Source organism: Spermophilus citellus (genome assembly GCF_964194105.1).
Source record: "Spermophilus citellus genome assembly, chromosome: 5".
Classification (NCBI taxonomy): domain Eukaryota; kingdom Metazoa; phylum Chordata; class Mammalia; order Rodentia; family Sciuridae; genus Spermophilus; species Spermophilus citellus.
Window position 1 is genome coordinate 169,443,959 of NC_138186.1, and position 13,039 is coordinate 169,456,997.

General features: G+C 47.3%; 2 protein-coding genes across 2 annotated transcripts in view; one reads left to right on the forward strand and one right to left on the reverse strand.

Moving 5' to 3' along the window:
- PACRG (parkin coregulated) overlaps positions 1–13,039 on the forward strand; it is a gene marked incomplete at its 5' end in the record, with an annotated part of 515,654 nt that overhangs the window by 455,920 nt on the left and 46,695 nt on the right. The gene's annotated exons all lie outside the window — the stretch shown is intronic.
- LOC308649896 (uncharacterized protein) overlaps positions 1–13,039 on the reverse strand; it is a 60,303-nt gene that overhangs the window by 46,406 nt on the left and 858 nt on the right. The gene's annotated exons all lie outside the window — the stretch shown is intronic.

Consider the following 13,039-nt stretch of genomic DNA (forward strand, 5'->3'; position numbering starts at 1 on the left):
GCAGCCATCCTTTCTTGCTCACCCTTCCTCTGTGTGTGCTCACGGATTGGTTTTTGATTTCTGTCCATAGAGGCGAGTTTCCTAGAAGCAAAATGGCATCTGCCTGTGCCTGTGTCCCTGACAGTTGACCTAGCGGTCAGCAGGAGCGTGTGGTAGATTCAGATGTTAAACAGACTCCAAGGTTTTCAAATCACAGTTCCAAATCCCGCCGCCTAGAATAAGTCACTTTAAACAAGTCACTTGTTCTTTCTGAGCATTTTCCTCATTTATAAACTGAGCCTAGTAGCATCTTCTCTGTGGGTTTTAGTGACAAACGAATGAAATAACGGCTGAGAGACCTGTCCAGGCAGGACGGGTTCTCTTCCCAGACTTGTCAGGAGGGAATTCTGTGCAAACACAGCCCGGGCGGCCAGCAGACCCTCCTGCTTCCCGAAGTGGGCGGCCTTCTACCTCGGCCTTCCCACGGCGCCTGCCTCCTCTCTGGGTTCGAGGACTCGCTTTAGAAGAGGCCCCAAGGTGTAGACTGCCCAAGCGATCACCAGTTCCCGGGGCACCTGCGGTGGCCAGGGACTCTAGGACCACACCCGAGGCGCCCCGAGACCCAGCGTCTCTCCTTGGTCCCGTCCCTAACACACTGGTGCTGGGGGCAGCCGGCCCCTGGACACCCCCGCGCTCCCCTCGGCCTCCACCCCCACCCCCAGACTTCCGCACACCCGCTGGCACACGGCGCCACCAGGAGCGACCACGGGGCCGCCTTCAGGGCTGCGCCAGGCTTCTGTGTGCGAGGGGGACAGCAGCGAGCTGGACTGGAGACGGCAGGACAAGTTAGAGGAGGAAGAGTTTATTGAGGGGCTCACCGTCCGGAGGTCTCAGTCCAGAGGAGGCCGGCTCCACTTTTCGGGGCTCCGCAGCTCACGTGGCCGTCGGAGGGCAGAGAGAGACTCCACCCCCCAATGCCCACCTCCAGAGAGAGACTCCACGCCCCAATGCCCACCTCCTCCAGCCACACCCCACCTGCCTCCAGTCACCACTCGGTTGATCCCATGAGGGCTTAATTCGCCCATTGGGTTAAGGCTCCCGCAGCCCAATCATTTCCCCTCCAAAGCTTCTTGCGCTGTCTGGCACGTGCTCTTGTGGGGGACACCTCACAGGCACACAGGACCAGTCACTTACCTGGGGCCCCTGTGGGTGGCGCTGTGCAGGAGGGGAGGCACTTAGCTCCACCCACCTCTGCTCCCCTCCCAGCTCCACCCTGCCTGAGGGTCAGTGCCCAGGAGCCAGTTTCTGCCCTCAGGTGAGGGTTGCTGGAGGGGGAGGGGACCCCTTCACAGATGGTGCCTTTGTCCTTCTAACGCGGAATATCCGTGCCTCAGGAAGGTTTCTCATACATCTAACTGAAATTTTAAAGAAAAGTATTGGATTTTCTAATTCCCCTGAAAAGAGGCAACTTATGCCTATTTGATGTGTTTAATAATTGTTTTCTATTCTTCATGTAAATCATGTAAGAATTGATGTTTGGTATTTTTAAGTATGGCTCCCAGAGAAAGATAAGATTTTATATACCATGTAAATTTCATTAACCCAGAGGGAAAAAGGTGAAAGCTTCTGTTGAACCCATACACTGCAAAAGGTTCTCTTTATGAGATGCTCTAGGGAAAAATCGCCGAACTATCCCACTGTTCACATATCTTTGACAAAATCTCACTTTTTCTTCACAAAACTTTGTTAAATGTACACATCAAGAAAGTCAGAAAGGATAACTGGTCAGAAAACAAAGCAAAATCTTGAATATTATGAATATTTCAACTTTAAATCCTGTGTGTGCGGTGTGTGTTTGTGTGTGTGTGTGTGTGTGTGTGTGTGATGTTCAGTCCGTCCATAACCACTGGACACGTCCCACAGGGATGATACAGCCAAGGCCCCAGGCAACCTGCTCAGTGGCTCCATACAGGGCCTTGGGACCCGAGCCCTCTGGGTAAGGGTCAAAGAGGAAGGAGCTTCCAGCCAGATGGGCAGGGCAGTCAGGGTGGTATCCTCTACAGGGCCAGGTCAGGGGAAGGAGTAGGAGCCAGAAAGTTGGTCCAGGGTCTGTGGGTGAGTGAGTGATGAGAGCTGAGGTGCACATTTGTACTGTCCAGTCAGAGAGGCTGAATCCCAGTGAGCAGCTGCGAGCCATAAAGCTAAGTAAAGTGGTGCCTAAGAGGTTAAAGGAGAGGCCCAGGGACTTCAAGACTGCACGGAGCGCCCCCACCCCCACCCAGTTCATGACATTCCTATGCACCTGTGAATAAATCTGATGGAGAGGAAGGGAAGGGGGAAAGGCAGGGTGGGTTCTGACTCTAAGAAACAGTGTCACTGCCCAAGTCGTTTCTTCCAGGTTGAAAGGATTTCTTCTCTACCTGTGTTGTTGGCCAAAGCAAGTCTCTACAAAAGTTGCACTTACCATGGAGCTATAGTTTGTGACTGTTTTCATCCATGCCACAAAAGACATGGGGTCTAAAATCAGATAAGTAAATTAGGTTCATTCACAACCAAAGATCTTTCTCCTGCCTGAAGATCTGCTGAGTTGAAATTTTAATTTCTCCCTCCTTGAAGCATTTGTAGGTAAATGATAGTCATCTGATGAATTGTACTAAAAGCTAACTACTAACAGATTTGTCAGCACTCTTATTCTATTAATTAATACCACTGTGCACCGTGTCCAGAACATATGCAAAGTACCTAACAGGACAACATTGATTTTGTGTCTCTATGAGTTCTTTAGTGCAATTCAAATGCTTTTGGAAAGTGCCACTTGGTGACTGGTGGATTGTAACCATTGTAGCATTTCCCTCTCGATTTATAGGGCTGAATTATGTTTCTTGGGTTATAAGAAATGTCTTTCCTAATGAAAGGCCAAAGAGTGAGAGACAGCATTTTGAGCATCAGGCACAGAAGGGTGATGTGATAATATCAGATTTTCCCATGGCTTAGCAAACATTCACAAATAGGAAAATTAGAACTGCTCGATGGAGTCAGCTAATAAAGTAACTGTGCAAGAATTAAATCTGTAGAAGCCACAACACCTTCAGAATACTTAACAGGTTACCGACTTGTGTCATTTGTAGCAGTGAGTGTTTTCAGGCTGCGAGAAAAAAAAAAATTACGTTTCATTTTACTTGAAAAGAAGATGATGTCTTCAAATATTACAGGGAGTTGTTTCTTTTGTGTCCAAATGAGTTCAGACCTAAACCAACATTTAAATGGGCTTCAATCATGAATTGCAAATTGCAGTTGAAATGAGCATTGTTTTGCTGGTAGTTTAGTCTGAAAGCAATTGTCTTTTCCCTACCAATAGATACATTGCATACTTGATCAAGTGGCTTTGGTTTTGTTTTGTTTTGTTTTGTTTTGTTTCCGTAACAGGCAGATATTTGTTTGAATGAATGCATTAACCCAGGGAAGCCAACACTGAGTCTTGACTGTACTCAGGTCCAGGAGCAACAGCAGGTGATGTGTTCCTGGTCAGTGCCCTTGGTCCCTCCCTTGGTCCTCAAAGCTGTGGCTCCATCAGGAAGAAAACGTTCCTAATGCCCATGTCCTTCCACCCCCACTCCGGCTGGCTGCCACTGCCACACAGGGCTACTGGGAGGGCAGGCCTTCCATGGGGAGAGGGAACTGGCATGTGCCTGGCACCACGTGATGCTTGCTGTAAAAACCTGTTCCTTCTGTGAATGTTCCTAAAGACTGTGAATGTTCCCCGAGATTCGCAAGGTGTATATTTTTAAGTATACTTTTAAGCTCTGAAGGCTGTGTTTATCAGGAGAAGTCACATTTCATTTCTAAGATTGCACAGAGCTGAGTTCACACATACAGTGCCCACGCATGCACACCCAGAGCGGGCAGCGGGATGTGACCTCCACCTTTCTTCTGAGTTCCCAGCCACCATCTAACCCACCAGTGCTCTCCTCTGAGTTCTGGCCCTGATCCTGTCTGTCCGTCCCATAAAAAGCTAACGATATGAGGCTAAGAAAACTTGAGTCAAACCCTGAAATGCTAGCTTGATTGAAATTTTATTTTATTTAATTTAGAAAATAAGCAACTGTCTTAATTTTCGTTTGATGGCCAAAAGAGATTTTCTCTGGATCCCCAAGGCTGCTGAGAATCAGTCAGTGAAGCCCAGAACCTATCTCACCCTGGTTAGGTAAACAGGGTCAGTGACTGATGATGTCTGTATAAAAACCAAATGTGGCCAAACGGCAAGCGGAGGTGAAGCAGGCACTTAGTGATCTGTGAGCGTCCAACCCAGCACACCCAGCAGGCAGTGCCTAGGTGGACTAGGGGTCTTCCGTAACGTCTTTGGTCACTTTTGTGTGTTTACTCATAAATGTGAATGTGTTTAGTAACTTGTGCGATTGTTTCAAACAAAACCCAAGTGGTCCTAATCTGGAATATGTTCTCCACTTTGATCTATAGAATAAGAAAGGGCAGAATCTACTTAAAGCTTTTCCAGGACTGGCAACATAGCTCAGAGCACTTGCCTACTGTGTGCAAGGCCCTGGGTTCAATCCCAGCACCTCCAAAAAAAAAATTGTTTTCAGTAGGGCTATTTTCCCTTTGAGGAAAAACATCTTTCTTAGATTACTTCATTAATTTCTCCAGTCGTGCTCAGCCTGGGTAGAGTGGCTTTATGAGGTTTTGCTATTTGAGCCTAACCAAGGATCTATCCTTGAATCACCTAGTGTGCTCTGTGATATTGGGCCAAGGGGACCTAAAATGTGTACTTTATGTGCACATTCTGAACAGTGAATATATAGGCAGGGCCTTGCTATTGTACAAATAATTTAAGAGTCCTCTGTCCTAGAAATAAGCTGCCTTGTTTGTCATGTGTTTCCATTTGCAAAAGAGACCCCTTGTTGTTTATGGTCTGTATTTTAGAAGAGAGTACCCAGCACAGACTGTATCTCATCCCTCAAGTCCGCATCCAATCTGTCGAGAGCTGGCGAGGCTGAGTCCAAGCCCTCTGAATCAGAAGTCCAATGGGCTGTTGTGGCTTTAAGTGTCCAATTTGGGACTCCATAAAATACTGCTCCACTTCTGCACATGTCTGTCCTCCAAAGGTACCAACCCATCCCATGGCCACACCAATGCTTCATTTTGATGTAGTCTTTTGGGGGAATAAAAGTGAATAGTGCTGAAATCGAAGAGTGTTTTTCAAACAATAATGATGCCAGAACCTGCCATTTCAATGTTGGCAAACGAAGTATTTTAGCCACTAAGAGGTCACAGACTATAAAACACTGCTGAGGCTCTGATGGAGGCACATGGATCCCCAGCCACAGGTGTCTGCAGCCTGTGGAGAAGGAGCTGATGGCCCCGTGTTGGTGAGGGAGGGGAGCCAGGACCCCCCTCCTCTGGGACCTTTCCTACCACGGTCGTTCTTTAAAGTCTGATCTGTAAGTCAGTTTATATTTCCAGACTAAATTTCCCAACAAAGAATATTAATCTCACATGTTTCATCATGTATAATTAATTCTAAACTAAGTGAAGCAGGAGTTGTAAGTTATTTTAACTAAGGATGTTAGCAATAGATTATTATAGCTTTATCTTTTAAAACCTGTTTTGAAGGCAATTTTTAACTTAAATTGATTCTATAAACTATTTTTATAAACTCGGGTTCTATAAACTATGGCTTTTTCAAAGATCTACAATTCTGTCTGAATCATAATTATAGCTTAGACCCAAATACAGTTTAGTCTATTACCAAGCTCAGGGTACTGCTGATACAAATCAGGAAGGACTTTCACTTTTTTTGGCTTCATTCCTTCAAAAAATAGTCCAGTGACAGGTTTGCACAAGTGCATATTACCGTGGTTAGTGGGAGGACCAACCATGATATGGACAGCAGATGGATCCCGGGTGAAGAGTTCTGCCTGGGTTCTCTGCTACTCACCGTCACCTTCACCCCCTTGTCCGCCTCTTCAGCCTCACAGCTTTCAAACTCCTCCTGAGGACCCCACATTTGACTCTCACAGAGCTCCGCCCACTCCATTCCACTCTGGGCTTCTCTTGTCCCTCCAGTTCCTGATCGGCAGTGGTGCTCTGATGTCCACCACTGAACATGTCCACGGAGACTCTTGACTTGGACTCTGTGCGTTTTCTGCCTCCCCTGGGTCTTCCCCGACTGAGGAAAGGGGACCATCCTGCACTGGCCTACTGAGAACTGTGAAGTTGTCTGAAGGTCTGCATCTCCTTCTCCTTCACCTTCACCTCTTATGTCCAAATTGCCCAGCAGCCAAGCAGAGCTCTTCCTCCTGTCCTGGTGAATCAGCCACCTCAGGGCTCCCCACAGCCTCTCACTGGATTACTACAACTATAAAAGTCCCTCTGCTCCCCCTGCGGAGGCCTGCACAATGCTCTTTCCCAAAATCCAACAAGATTTGGTCACTCCCTTGCTTCAAATCCCTCAAGGACATCTTACTCCACTAGGATAAGTTTCAGTGTCCTTACCATTGCTCCCAAGGCATAACGTCACCTGACCCTCACCTCTCTCTTGGGCCCCATCTCCTCTCTTTTCCATCCAGTATTCTCCCGTTCCACTGGACATCTCGTTCTTCGAAGCCCCCTAGCTTGCTCCTGACTCAGGACCCTTGCATGTGCTCCTCCCTTGGGCTGAGATGCTCTTGTCCTTCATTCCGGTTGCTGCTCAAGTGCTACCTCCTCCTGACTGCCCTATCTAAACAGTGGTCCAGCCCTCTGCACTCCATCCCCCACCCTCATAATATTTATAACCACCTGAGATATGTAGCTTTTAGACAGCTGCTTGCTTGATCATTGTAAGGCTCAACCCACAACAGAGGCAGCACCAGGAGGGCATGGACTCTATCTTATTCGGTGTCAGTTCTTCTTCCTACAGGATGCTTAGTAAATGCTCTTAGTGATAAAGTAGAGATGGAAGCCACTGTTACATGATTATCTTCTCAGCCCTCATTTATTTTTCTACCTATTTTCATGATTGAAAACACTTTAAACAAAAATATGAACAATAAAAATAAAAAACAGAAACATAGCACCAAAAGAAAAAATACAGGCAAAAAACAAAGATGGTCAGTTCAACATTATCATACAGAAGTTGCAAAGTAGAAAATGTACCGTGCTTTATGAGATTAGATTCCAAATGAATGTTCTCAAGCAAGCTCTTTGTGTCCTTAGCAATATTTGTAAAGCAAATGCAATGGTCCTTTTCAAATGCCTGTCTCTTTGATAATGGCCAAGGGCCCAAATTAAAATGCAATATAGTGAAGGAGAATCATCAAGGAGCTGAGTTAATATGCTCCGAGAATATAATATTCTGGTATCCATACTTGTGCCAAGAAATAACTTTTATTCTAAAAGATTCACCTCATGACATAGTCAGCCTGTTCACTTCTAAGAACTGAAGTGATTTCAGTAGTTTAATGAAAAGAATGCAATAAAGAAATGCTGGTATAAACACGTGTCCATCCACACTGCCCCAGCCAGAGGCCCTCAGCTTCCCCAGGGTGGACGCCATGTTGCAGGAGCATGGCCCTGGACCAGCACTCTGAACTTGCTTTCTATAGATGTAAATGTATTTTCTATTCCCTATTCAAGTCAACATCTGTTATACTTTTTCCATCAAATCCTTCATTTCTGCTCTTTGGTTAGGATTTATCTCTAGTTTACTCACAGGTAAATTAAAAAAAAAAAAAGATTATTATTAAAAACAGAAAGAAATACCAAGAATTGCAATGTTTTTAATCTTATATACTTAATGTGTACGTCTTCTAAAATTAAAATGTTAAGTCGTTATCATTATGGACTCTCTGTCACATATATATCAAATGGAGGAGTTGACCAGGAGCAGGTCCAGAACATGGCCTCTGGCAACACCAAGGCCCCTTCCAGAGCAAGCTGACAGGGCCGGGTGAGCACGCTCTACTTTAGAAGCTCTGCGGAAAGCCCTCCGTGAGCCCACTGAAGACTTGGGTCATTCCAAGTGGGACCCCCCCAACAACCATCCTCAATAATGTTCCCATCACAGCAGGGATTTGTTCCTTTCCCCCAACTCTAACCAGATCAAGAAAAGAATCTTTGCTGTTTTCCCTGTGAAGTTATTTGTTTGCATGTTGCTTGTTGCATCCTTTGAAGCTGGCTCAGGATGACGCTCATGTGGGTGTTTACGAGGTACATCACCCCTCCTTCCCATAAACCACAGACTTCCCCGCAGAGCCAAAGACCATTTGTCCTATGCCACAAAACCCTCTCCAGGATAGAGCTCTGTCCACAATCCACAGAATGGCAACCAGTGTCACCACTTCTCACGACTTTGCAAAGGGTGGAGAGATGTGACAAGAAGGAGGCACACAGTGCCAGGCGGAGAGGTCGTTGAATGTTGCATGGATGGGCGAGGACCCTGCCATGATCATGTGCCCCACAAGAAAAATATTCCCTTTTATGTTTCATTTGGCTCTCACTGAGAATCAAAGAATGCATTAGTAATTGCTATTGTTTGTAGAATTCCTGTGGTGCACAGCCAGCTGACCATCCCGCTGAAAAGCTTATTGTGTTGGATTTACCCAGTACCCTTTCAAGATACCTAGTGATGTTGTGCTGGTTTCATTTGAGTGCAAAAAAAAAAAAAAAAAAAAAAAAAAAAGTTTCCAACTGCCACATTCCTCAAACATTCTGGTATTGGCCGCTGGTAGAAGGGTCCACTCGTCATAGATGCCCTCCTCAGGCAGTGGGGGGGCTTTCCTGAGTGCTCATGTCTGGAGGTTTACTTGAGTGTTGTCCTGCTGTAGCCTGATTCCTCTGTCCCATTCAGCCCCAGAAGCCTGTGGAATTCAACAGAATTTCAACAGAAATCCACATCTACTCCAGAATTGTTGAAATCCACATCTACTCCAGAACTGTATTTGACATCTGACGACTCTCGTGGTTTCTCATAGCCTTGACTGAGCAATGAGAGGAACTCACTGCTAGGAAAGGACATGACCATCCACCAGGCTAACAAAAGGGAAAACGGGCTTGTTCTCAGAGAGAGCAGGAGCAGGGCGATTCTCAACTGGGTGTTCTTGGAGCCACAGTGGAAAGAGAACTGTGCTTTGATAGTTGAGGGGCCTATGCACTGAACTAAGGTCAACCCAGAGTCTCTGGATGGATACCATTTTTACCCATATAATGGGAAGTTGCCTCCAATTTAAATTTATCGTTTGTAATCCAACATTATACAAATGACATGGCCAATAGTTTTAAAAGATCTGAAAACACTAACAACTTTTCAAATTTAGATGTGTGTCCATTTTTTAAGCACACATCTATATGCGCTAAAATTTTTATATTCACTCATTACATTTATCCCACTTGATAGGGATCCTGTGAGCCAGTTAATAAGTTCACGTTTACCCACACGGATCTTAAGTGATGGCTATGACTGAAAAGCTCACCAGTCACCTTTAAAGATTGACACGAGTACCCTAGGGAGGGTCCTGACCAGGCAGAACTGGACCCGCTCCCCTCATGAGCAATGGCATGTCATCCCTGGTTTCCAGCAGATGACAGCACTGGAGGCTGACCCGGCAGTGTCTGGTGCTGAGACTGAGGCTGAAGGGCCGGCTGGCCTGGGTGACTGAGGAACTCGGCTCTGCAGCTATGTGCCTCTGGGCCAATGGCTGAGTCAGAAAAGGCTTTGTTTACGCCTAAGTCCCCTCTGCGCCAAACCCACGTGAATCTCTGTTTGCTCCTCTAAACAGAAGTGGGGCTAGCTGGCTGGTCTGAGGTGAGGTACATGCAAACATCCTCCTTCCCACTGCCCAAGCCAGGCGTGTCCATGGCAGAGCCCTGAGGGCACATTATCTAGAAACATCACTTGTTTGAATAATTGGTGGCATTCTTCCAAGTGACCATAAGGCAAAAGACACATTTTCCCAATCATCCAATGTCCATCTCAGAAAATGACAGTCACACCAGTGTTGTCCAATTATGATAAATGTGTCCATCTTGTACAATTAAATGATAGCCTATGAAGCAACATGAAATTCTGATAAGAATAGAGAGACGGCACAGAGACTTCCCAGTCATGGCTCCAATATGAGCAGCAAGGTTGAGTTTGTATCCTAACTATTGAAAAACAGGAAGTAAAACGTAGTTTGTCTCCCCCTCCCCTCACTGACTGCTTGGTAATGAGATGAACTGTGACAATACTTGGCTATGAATTAATTAGTGACTGAAATGCTCAGGGGCCTCATGGACCCCCAGATTCTGTCCTCTACACAGGTTAGTGGGGGAGCTTTGCATTTTACTATTTCCTTACATTCTGCACATGCAAAACAACTGGGATAAAAAAGTTAGGAATTTCTGAAAATTGCCCCCTGCGCCCCTCGGGCTGTGGCGGGCTCTAGGCCTGTCGAGGGAGCGTCTCTGGTTTTAGCATCACCTTACTTCAGCTCGGAGCACACGCTCGGCTGGCTCACCCTGCTCAGTGGAAGCCTTGGCAGCCGAAGGGACAGCATTTCCTCCACACCCTTGCCTTCAACAACAACCCAGGCCCTCTCCTGGACTGTGCAGACTGCCCCCAGGGCCTTCGGCTTGGCAGCCACTGTTCCAGGGCTGGCTATAGAAAGGTGTGTGACTGACCCAGAGGCCCAGAGACAGCTCGTTCCTGGCACGTGACAGCTTGTGTACAGCGTGTGCCTCGTGGCTTCTCGGCCTGCGATGGACTGCATGTGGGGTCTCCGTCCCCTAAGATTCTATGTCCTAGAGACACCATGGCCATCTGAGTCTGTGCAAGTGCACCTGGTGTTTACACAACCATGAGAGCACCTCACCACACATTGCTTGGACCATGTCCCTGCCATGAAGCTCTGCATGACTGTTCCGTGATGCTCAGGCATCCAGGACATGAGAAGCCATCCACAGTTAGTGATGAGTTTTGGAGGCCAGGAGTCTTGAACTGGAGCCCTTGTCCTTTACTAACTGAGTGACCTTGGGCGAGTCACTTAGCCTTTTGGAGTGCCTTAAAGTGGAATACTAACAATACTGACCCCAATTGTTGTTAACTGGTGACAACGTTGGGGAAGGTTTAAGGAGCCCGGCACTCAGCAGGTGGTTGGTGCCAGAGCCACTAGCGCTGCCATCCAAGTGCCCACGTCACTTCCTCCCAACGACCCCACGAGACAGGTGAGCTCCATCTCACAGAGGAAGAACGCAGTTCCGGGGAGCGCTGCCCTGTGGGAGACCAGCTACCCCTGCTGCCATCAGCAAACACCCAGAGCCAAGGTGTCCCGGGATCGGGGCTGTGGCACCGTGCCCACTACCCATCCCCAGGGCGTGGTCCCTGAAGGAGGCAGACAAAGGCCCTGCCTTCCTGGGGTTTCGTCCAGTGGCAGGACAGGGCAGAGCAAGGACAGGAAACATGGGCGGCCCTTCAGCCCGTGGTGACTGTCCTGAAGAGAATGAAGGCTGACCTCCAACACGTGACTCGTGGAAGAATCACTCAGAAGACGATCAGATCAATTTCCTATGAATTAATGACATAAAGACCCCTGTGCACAGGACAGCCAGACCCTTCTCCTTGAGAGGCCATCCGTGCAGATGGCGTTGCTGCCCTCTTCCTGCCTCTGAGCGTTGGCTTAGAGGTTGCTAAGTGGACGTCCACCTGTGGAACTGCCCACTGGGCTACCTCCTAAGGGCAGCTTGCCTGCACCTCCCTCAAACATTCACACAGACATCAAAATCGCTACCTGCTGGCAAGATGTGTAGCTAGACAGGGCCCGCTCCCCGCAGAACCAGAGACAGAACAGAAACTGGGAGCCTGCTGCATTATAATCCTGAGCAGGTGCTTAGAATGTCAGCCTGGGTCACAGAGGGCCTGGTGGGGGGGTGTTAGAACTCAGAGTGAGCAAACTGACAAATGGTCCATGATCTTGTGTGTCCATGGCTGGGGGCAGGGGGGAGCCGTATTAGTATGTGTCTGTCTGTCTGGGGGGTGGGGGGCATTGTGTGTGTGTGTGTGTGTGTGTGTGTGTGTGTGTGTGAGTGTGTTTCTTCTCTGTTGCTGGTTTGGACTACTCAGATTTCAAGAGCTTTGAAGAAATAAGATGCTAAAGAAATCAGAAAAAGTAAAAAATAGATAAGTCTTGTGAGATTGCTAAGTAATGTAACTCTATTAACAAAAGCAGATTGATTGGAATCAGACCTTTTAAAGTTTCAGAACAAATTGGAATTGTTAACACTTCAGAACAAATGTCTAAATGTCTACCTGAACATTAGAGGATCTTAGGGGTAGGAAGGAAATAGAGACTATCTCTCCAGATCCTATTATTTTACAGGACAGAAAACAGAGGCGCAGGGAGTTGACCCATGTTGTCACAGGCCACAGGTCAAATCTGACCTAGTTAAAAGTTCTCCATCTCCTGGCCTCGGACTCCTAACTGTAATATGCTTTACTCATAAATGTGACAGTGTCAGGCCCGAGTAGTAAGAGGAGAAATTAAACCACACAAGACTATCTTCCCTCACCAGGTGCCGTTCTAAGCCAGAGATTCCACCATTAGATAATCATTCTTTGAGCTAGTTCATTTCTCAGGGGGTCTGCCCTCAAATGGAAAAGCCCAGGAAACTCAGCAAGAGCTGTGTTCTGCTGGAGCAGGACCCACGGAGACCTGGGCTGGGGGCTGCAGCCGCGCCAGGGAGAGGGCACCAGTGAGTATCGGCCATGCCCTCTGGGGGCTTGGTTCCACTTCTCCATCGTGGGCATTGTGACAGTATCACCAGCTGTAAACTGAAAATGCAGAAACTTCTTTTAAAAAAAACTCATTCATTGCATGACATTTCTGAACTTCAAACTGACATCTGACCTCTTAGGAGGCTGCTTTGGAAAGAATTTTCTGTTGGTTGCAAAAGAGCCTGAGGCCGTGTGTGTCACAAGGATATGTGCCTAGAAAAGGTGGAAAGGGAAAGGGAGAGGAGGGGACTCTGACATTGTTTCCCATTCAAGGAAAGAGCGCAGCAGAAAAAACTTGAGGCCCATTCAAGTGCG